Source organism: Diospyros lotus, chromosome 2 (genome assembly GCF_014633365.1).
Source record: "Diospyros lotus cultivar Yz01 chromosome 2, ASM1463336v1, whole genome shotgun sequence".
Taxonomy (NCBI): domain Eukaryota; kingdom Viridiplantae; phylum Streptophyta; class Magnoliopsida; order Ericales; family Ebenaceae; genus Diospyros; species Diospyros lotus.
The window spans coordinates 46,504,647-46,513,435 of NC_068339.1; positions in this window are offsets into that span (position 1 = coordinate 46,504,647).

An 8,789-nucleotide genomic window follows, 5' to 3' on the forward strand; every position below is an offset into this window, starting at 1 on the left:
AAAAATAATTGAACTGAACTAATACAAGAAAAAATTGAACTGAACTCACAAATTTGATCGGTTCAATTAGGTTAGTTCAAGTAAACTAAATTTTTACTCTTCTTAACGGGACATAATAACTCATAGATCAAACATATCTGTTAAATTAACTAAAAACAAACTAATAATATATAATAGATTATGAAATTTGACTATAAGATGGAGTAGATCTAAATATTAAATAAAAATTACTTTTTAAATTTTGGTCAAAGATCACCAAAATTTCAAAAAGGTACTTTATTTTTAGAAAATCACATTTTAGCTTCTCACAAAGAGACTTTTTAAACTTTGTTTCTAGAACTAGCCCTCTAATTAGTTCAAGTTGTCAACTCTAGGTTTGAATAAATCAGTGATTTGTTTATTCTATATTGCCTATGTTTTGAATAAATCACTAATTTTTGGAGGGTATATTTTTTTGTAAATAAAAATTTTATAAAATTAATCAGATTAATCTATAACTCTAAGTTAGGACATATCTCAAGTTTCATAATAAAAGATCGAGAAAATAGCTAAAAGATAAAAGAATAAACAATCATCCTAATAATAAGAAAGGACAAAATGGCCCTCATGGAAAGGCAAAATTATTGTTAGAAGACAGCAGTAAGATTGTAAGACAAATCGCTCACATGAAGACAGGGTTATGGTGTATCCTGTTGCCCATTCGAAGGTTCCTTCTGCACGACATAAAAATTATGTCCACGAATAAGGTAGTCTCAAAATCTACTTCAAATGTATACAAGTTGTGATCGTATTTGGATTTACGTGAAAATAGAAACAAAAAAAAAATGTCATTTTCTCCAAAATTAGTCAAGCAAAATTCAAATACTTGGGTAAAAAAAAAAACAAAATGTATAATTTTTTTTGATAAAAATTTTATTAGTGTCACCTTCAAATGGAGGGTATATTAAAGGTAATAATCTTGCCATATTTTAATAATAATAATTATATAAAATAGTGATTAACGTAGAATGTGAATAATGTTGGCAGTTGGTACCCAGAGTCCGAGTCCACTTCTTATCCTCTCCGGCTGGTTTTGCCTTAGGTTTTGACAAGTTGTTACTATTTTAAAAGGAAATTATTGTTACACAATTGTGGGTGCACCAAAGACTTGGAATCCCCCTTCTTCTTGGAAATCACTAGTCAATATATTTACATTGATATGACATATAGTATAAAATATTAATAAAAATATTAAATTTAAATATTTAAATAATATTTTTAAATTTTAATTAGATTTAAAGAATTTAATGGATTTCCTATATATATATTTTAATTTTTATGATATTGTTAAAATGGAATAAATGTGGATTATTTTAAATAATATATATTTATTGTATCTTATTTTTAAGAATAAGGGGGTTTGAGTGCAATTTACAATTTTTTTTTCAATTTTATTAATCTTTTGATGAGTTTTTTGTAAAAATAAAATTTTAATTTTTAAATACAAAGTTACTCCTTTAGTTTAAATTTAACAGCGTTGAGGAATTGTTATGATTACAAAGTTTAAATATATATTTAATTAAAATTAAATTTATCGTATAATTGATACATGGGATAAAATTTATAAAGTTTTTAATAATTAATAAAAATATTTTACAATATGATATTTTAACCCATGTATAATACACTTTTAATTTTTACATTGCTGTTCTTTTTCTTTTTTTTAATCCTTTCAAATCTATGCCTTCTTTTTTTATTATGAAAAATTAGAGAGCTCCTCAAATTATAACCTGAGCAACTCAGTTGGTCAAGAAGGGGGCACAAAGTGCCTTTCGTGGTGAATCTTAGACCAAAACTGAGGATCGAATCTCGCAAGCGACAGTGTGGGGTATCTCTCTCTAAAGTGAGGGGGCTCTTTGTGCGCAGTGAGCTCGGGTCTAGTTACTGCGTCCGGCTGAATCACCATGATTAACCTCTCCCACGTCCTATCGGGCTAGGTGTGGGGGGCGCCCGAGGTGAGCGATTTTACCTTTTGGACCTAAAATATGTGAGTATATATATAAATATATAAATATTTTGGTTGAGGTTGGTACGGCCCGTGCCAGCCCCTCCTTCGATGTGTCACTGATTACGGTTAACGTTCGACCTAACTTATTTTACTTTTTTTAAAACTCATGGTCTACATTTTTTTCAACCTAAGGTGAATAAATAGTTTAATTAGTTAATTTATTAATAAATAAAAAAATATTATCTAAACGAGTAAATAAATTAATTTTGAAATAACAACGCTTAATTACTATTGCTATAAAACAAGCTCGTATTTTATTTTTTCTTAATAATGAGAAACAATTTAAAAGAACTGAGTCGACAGTTTGAATTATTAGTTTTGGAATTAGAAAAAAATAGTTTTAGTTTTTTTAATTGAATCAAAATTTTAATTTTGTTTGAAAAATTTGAGAATCCAGATTTGATTATCGTAGCGTAAGAATAAGAAAAAAAAAAACTTTTTATTAAAGATGTTAATAAGGTAAATAAATAGGTAAATGACAGATGAAAAAGTCTTGTGAGCTGAGTCATCTAATAGAGACAATTGAATAGAGAGTCTCTTATAGAGACAAAATTAAACGCATTCTCTTACGGTATTAAAATAGTTTTGATACAATGATTATTATTTGAGTTAGAATTTGGAGAAGTTGATGGAATGGACCAAAGCCAAAGCTTAAGCTTAAGCTAGCGTTAGGGCAAAGGACAAGAAACAATTTGCAGAATGATCTAATCTAATCTAAGATATTATTATTATTATTATTTATTATTTATTATAATAATAATAATAATATAATAATATCACTTGACATATAGTGGAAGGCAATTGAATAATTTATAATTTTGAAGTGGGGTGGGCTCGTGCCCGGCACGCTTTCGCTTTCTACTTTATTTATAGATAATATTAATTAATTATATTTAAGGGATATCTTAACGCGTGATCCACCGAGTGTATCTAATAAATTTTATTTTTAAATCAAATATAATAATTTTACATTATTGTTAATATTCAAGTATTTTTTGTTATTGTTGAAACATAATAATGAATTTATTAATTAAAAATATTAACTTAAATACTCTTATATTTAAATTAGATACTATAAACCTTAACACTTAAAAATCATATTAGAATCAGTATCATAAACGTATATTTTTAAAAAAAGTATAGAGTTTTCTTAAATGTCATAAAATTAAGATTCTTACAGATAGGTAATATTTATTATAATATTTCGAGATTCATTAACAAAACAAGATTTATCTTGATATTCTAGAATCTATTAAAATTAAAATATTTATGAATAATATTTATCCTTTTTATAAAACATTCGAATGAAGTTTCATAGGTCAGAGTTATCTTATTTGAGCTTTGTTCGAAAATCGTAAAATTACAAATTTTTAGTCTAAAAAATTATTTTACACTCTTAAACTTTTTTTTTATCTTTTAATTAGTTTTTGTATCCATCACATCAACTTTAATTAAGATAAAGTTTGAGAAACGCAATAAATTCTGAAATTTACTACAAATTCAGTAGAAATGACATAATAAGAGCATCTGAAAATAATGTTACACCTGTTGAGTGATGGTCCATCATACAATAATTGTCATAGATAAGGATTTTGAGGCATAGTTGATGGGTCGAAGAAAAATCCAACAAACAAGTTGTAAAGTATTTAAGGTCCCCTATCCAAACACTCGCTTTCATATAAAAGATCTATTACAATTAGTCTCCAAGAGAGGTCCCAAATTTGTATTGGGCGACTCCATAAATGCTACCATCAAATGGGTAAAATTTTTTTTATACAAAAAAGATGTTACGAAAGGTTATGTAATTTTTTACGAAAATTAAAATCTTATAAAATTTTGTCTATAATACACTTTTTGAACTCGCGCAACATAAGTATTTCTTTTTTTTTATTTTTGTCAATAAAAAAATATAAAAAATAATTTTAGACACGATTTCAAGTAACCCTTTGGAGTATTATTCGTCTTTTACTTAGAGTTGTAAATTACTCAATCGTAATTTTTTTCGATGTAATGATAAAATCTCATATAAGTCAAATCCACAAACATAAATGCCAAAAGTGATGAATTCAATTTAGGTTGACGCTAGACTACCACCTTGATGGTGACAAAATAAGTAATTAAAGATCATATTATTAAAATATTTTGTCCCACCCAAGGGCAAAAGAGAATGGGGGAACAATGTACTCAATGTGGTCACACCCCTAATTTTAAAAGCAACCTCACAACTTGACAATAAACTATTTATTCACCTAATATTCTATTCTTACCAAGAAATTAATCTCTAGCTACCTCAACAACCTAATTAGCTAGATGAGGATATTGGTGGCCAAAGTCATATATACGACGCTAGATGCTCTCCACTTTCACTTTACTCTTATTTTCTTTTTACTTTTGTAGATTTTGTCATATAATAACGATAAAAAATCATAAGATTCATTCGATTAGATGTTTTTAGTGCAGGACAAACATAAGTTCGTTGAATTTCTTAGGTATTGTTTGTTAAATGAGTATGATAATGTTATATTAAGATAACTTATCTGTAAAGTTTAAATAACTTATCTGAAAGAGAAAATATAAATTTATTTAAAAAGTTCAAAATAAGATTTAACATGACTTTTTTTTAGATAAATTTAATTAACAAATATAATGAAAAACACTTTTGTTCGAAATACTTTTTATATTTCACTTTTCTCAGTCTATATCTTAGTTAACAAATATCATCTTAAAACAGTAGATTTCGTAAACTTAATCTTCACCTCTTTTTGCTATGGCTGAGAAGACGGAGACTTTTGTATTTTTGCTCTTTTCAAAGTTAGTCGCAGGGAGTTTAGACTCTCGAAGGTTAGGTAAAAAAAAGAAGCCACAGCTTCGAGAGTTATATAGAATAAGAGATGGGACCAATTTAATCAACTAATTGATCTCTCACCATCCATCAAGGTATTAAAATTGGGGTCCTAAGATTTGAGATATGTGACCCATTATGTTATGTTCGTAAGACCTTATAAAACTATTATGGTATGTGATCCAATCAAATGGCTTTACTCCTCGTTGAATCCAACAAATAAAGGCCAAGCCATTTAAATTTTGACATAAAAATAAATAATTCCCCTTCATATTTTTCAAATTCCAAAGATGAATTTAATAGGTAGATACTTAATTATAATTTGTTGACATAAGCAAAATATAAGTTTTATAAGGTTGAGATTATAGCCTAATGAAATTTAAGCTCGAAACTATCAACTAAAGGGTAATGCTACGTCTTTATTTATTGGTTGCTAGCCATGAATTTTTCTCTTTAAAGATATAATAATGCATTAATATACGAGCGTTGTTTAAATAGCAGTTTTATTAAACTTAAGTTCTAAATATAAATTTATGAAAGGATAAAGGATAAACTTATCCTTTACTAAGACTTTGCCGGCAAGTCTGAATCTTTCACAATGTCCATGGCGAGTGCTGGGCCGTAGAAGAGAAATACAGCCTCAAAAGTTTGGGCTGGGCTTTAACTTGGGCTTTCCAATTGATTCTATTCAGTGCTTGATTGGGCTGGAGAAAATGGGCCAGCTTCGATCAAATTCATAAAATAGAATAGACGATTAATTTTATACCCATTTGATTGAAATAATTATTCTTTTTGGTAAGTAAGGTGAAGTTATTAAATAAACATAATTAATAAATATTTTATCGTTACATCTACAAATAAAATTAATATTATATTAGTGTTAACCTTGACATGTTTGTATTTTAATATTCATGCACATATTAATATAGTAAGGTTAATAATTAATATTAAGGTAAATTCAAGACCCTTTGTAGTTTCACTTTGACACTTTAAAAATAATTGTATTTAGAATATTGATTTTATAGACAATTGATCAATTTTTTTTTTATGATTCAGGTGTTCAAGTTTTGCCAGCCTAATCCAGGAGTAGACTGGTCTTCCTCTCTAGTTCAGCTTTTGGGTAAATTGAATGCGATCGCAACCTTATACATTCTTAAGTGGACATGAGGTCGCAACCTTATACATTCTTAAGTGGACATGCGGTCAGTTCCCACTAAATAAGATGTTTCTATCTCCATCAAGAGTTAATCCTCCGCCACTCTCAAGGAAACTTGAGAGTTTTACCACTTACGCAATGTCCTGGAGGCACAATCGATCATCTTTTTTTTATATATTTTTTTTATGACCCAGGTGTCTGGGCTTCGCCTATCTAATCCTAAAGGAGACTTGACCTTCCACGTTGATTCGGCCTCCAGGTAAATCGGATGCAGTTACAAGTTTATACACTCTCAAGCGAACACACCGTTAGTCCCCAATAAATAAGACATTTTTACCTTCACTAAGAGTTGATCTCCCATTATTCCTAAGAAAAATTGAGGATTTTACCATTTATGCCATACCTTGAAGGCACGATCAATCATCTTTAATTAGATAGTTGATGGTTAATAAGCAAAATGATTCAATCGAGAATCAAAGAAAAGAAAATTGTTTATTCCTCGTCTCGAGTAATCCATGGGGTGAAATTTCTTCTCCTTTACCACTCTTAGTATTTCAAAGAACAAATAATAAAATAAATATTTCACCCTATCCAATCACCTCTACGAATAATACGAGAGGAAAATGAGCATCGTCATCATCGAATAAAACAAACCAATCAAATTTATATATCTACTTTTTTTCTTTTTGTCGACGTTCGAAATTGGTCAACAGTGATTCGTTGGCCCGCATTGGTGTGGTGAGCGTGGATGGAGAAAATGGGATATCTGGTTCGATTTGTTGACCCGCCGGCCCGTCCCTGCAAAGTACTCTGATGCCCAAGTTAGTGAGCGAGTAAGTAAGTGTGCAACATATTCGTAAGTGAGCTGAAGAAAAAGCATACCATGGCTCTCAAAAGAGCTGACTGATATATAAGAGGAGATGTCCCCCTGCATGTGTAATATGTCTGCAGGAGATGGGACAGAATACCTGGCGTCGGCGAGAACATCCATGCAACAGCAAGATGCCGACAGAACCTTCATTAATTAGGATGAGATCTAAGGTGAATGCGCGGAAACCCAGACGCGATTGTAATGATGTTGTTACAAAGGGCCAGGATGGGATTGACATGGGCCAATCAGATGGGCCGAGAGATTGAAGCCAGGTTGGGCTTGCCCCTGGCCTGATACTATTCTCTGACGTATGACCTTCTCGTTATACAAGTTGATCAGCTAGGCCGATGAGCTGTAAGAGTCGCTGGGAGCTCGCTCGAAGCGTAGTTGAGAGCTCGCTCGAGGCATAGTTAGGAACTTGCTCGAATAGGTTGACGACGTAAAGGCATTACCGGGAGATCACTTGGCCCCGCAGTCCAATCTCGGGCTCCAACAATGTATGAGCTTGTAACACCCCACTTTCTCGGGCGCATTATAACTTGGGACAATTTTGGGATAATAATTTTTTTTTCTTTCAAACTAATGCTAAACCACATCATTCCTCGAATCCGTCCCAGAATTCCCATTCATTTTTCTCGAAAGAGAATTATTATACATATCAAATGCTGGAGCAAAGATCGAACCTGATATATTAACATTAATCAAAATTCAGATCTTACATCATCGTTCCTCAACATAACTTAATACAAAGTATAAGTTCTCAACTAACATTAACCCTAAATAAGATTATACATTATCATTCCTAAAAACGTTCAAAATTCAAAATAGCATAATTTAAATATATAGGCTACATTACATACATTTCATTCATCATTCAATTCATCATACACTTCGTTAAATGTCATTTCATGCCTTATTCATCCTCGTATCTGCTACAATCTCCATCTGGAACGTTTGAATATTCCAGGGGCAAATCCCACGTTAGATGATGAATCATCTAAGTAAAGGTACAAAATGTTTTACCATGCATGTATGCAATATCTTACTCATCGTAGGGGTCAACTGCACCATTCATGCTACCTACCATTTTTACGGCAACCTCTTTCGAAGCCGGGGTGTATAGGGGCACCATTGGTAAAGCAGCAATGCCAGTTCGTACTCCCAACGGATCCAATGCATGTGATCAATGATATCAATGTATATATATGCACATTTCATCATAGCATGTAAATACAATTTACATGACAAATTTCATATCAAGACATAACAACATGATACAATCATTTATTTAAAATCAAGTTTTTGGATGGAACCACTTACCTTCTCAATCTTTTCGAGCTACCTCGATACTCGCGCTTACCTCGAAATACGTGCATCTCCTCAATTTACATGTCAATCTCAAAATTCACACAAGTCACTTCAACTTAAGGCTCAAAGTATCCTAATCAACACATTTATTTAAATAAACATTAAAACTTATTTTTTCATAATTTTTTACATTTTCTTTATTTTTTCTCTATTTCTTCCTATTTTTCCTCAATAAATCTAAACTAAATATTTCTCAAATATTTCACTATGATAATTCATAAAATAATATTCCCGAATATTTGAATTTTTTTAAGAAATTTTACTTACCTTAACTTGGCTTCTCTGGCTTCCTCGGTATACGTGTCATATCCTCAAAACGCGTGTCCGATCCGTTTTCTCGCCCAAAATATCTAAAATATTAATAAATATTCATTTCCTATTTTTCGAAAAAAAATTCAAGAATTTTTCCTATTTTCCTTCTTTTTCTTTCTCCATTTCATCTTCTTCCTTGCTACTTCCTCCTCCAACACGACCTGCGCACGACCACCTCCACCCAGCCACTGCT